This window comes from Chrysochloris asiatica, unplaced genomic scaffold (assembly GCF_000296735.1).
Source record: "Chrysochloris asiatica unplaced genomic scaffold, ChrAsi1.0 scaffold00042, whole genome shotgun sequence".
NCBI classification, from domain to species: domain Eukaryota; kingdom Metazoa; phylum Chordata; class Mammalia; order Afrosoricida; family Chrysochloridae; genus Chrysochloris; species Chrysochloris asiatica.
In genome coordinates this window covers 8,807,618-8,808,356 of record NW_006408560.1, presented here as the reverse complement: position 1 = coordinate 8,808,356, position 739 = coordinate 8,807,618, and positions in this window count along the sequence as shown.

Below are 739 nucleotides of genomic sequence, written 5' to 3'. Positions count from 1 at the left end.
TTTTTTTGTAATGTAGCCATTAGAAAACTTTAAATTATATATGTGCTTACATTATTTTTCAATTAGACAATGCTGGTCTGAGCTAACAAACATATACACCCCCACACACACTATCATTTGTACACTGTTCTTTCCATTCCTAAACCCTATTCCATGCATGAAACAATTTACACCCTCATTCTGCTATTTTATTTTCTTCTTTGCCGTGAGACTCAATTAAGCCTTACTTGATTGATCACTATCCCATGGCCCAAATACCCATGTGTGTGAGAGAAGCTACTTCTCTTCTTCTTTTTTAAAACCTTTTTTATTGTGAATTGAGTGACAGTTAGTAGACAAGATCATCAGTCTTACTTTCAGCCAATCATATGTTTTGTTTCATCTAAATGATTACAATCCCCTCCCTGCAACAGCTTAACTACATCTTATTATTCACTACTGTGTATTTTCTTGGCCTGTCTTACCTTGCCACTTTAGGTAGCATCCTCTTGATGGCAGGGAAGTTATCAATACTTTGTACAGTCTCAGAAGGGTTGTTGCAGAGGTTTCCACTCTGTATCCAATTAGTGAGGCTAGTAAATAACCGATGACTATCCATTCTTTCCACATACCACATTTTGTCTTTTCTGGAAAATATACTAGTTAGTCAACATTTCTCATTTCCAAGAGCATAGTTCTCCCTTTATAAAGATTGTTGTTAGGTGCCATCGAGTTGGTATCGATTCATAGCGACCCTATG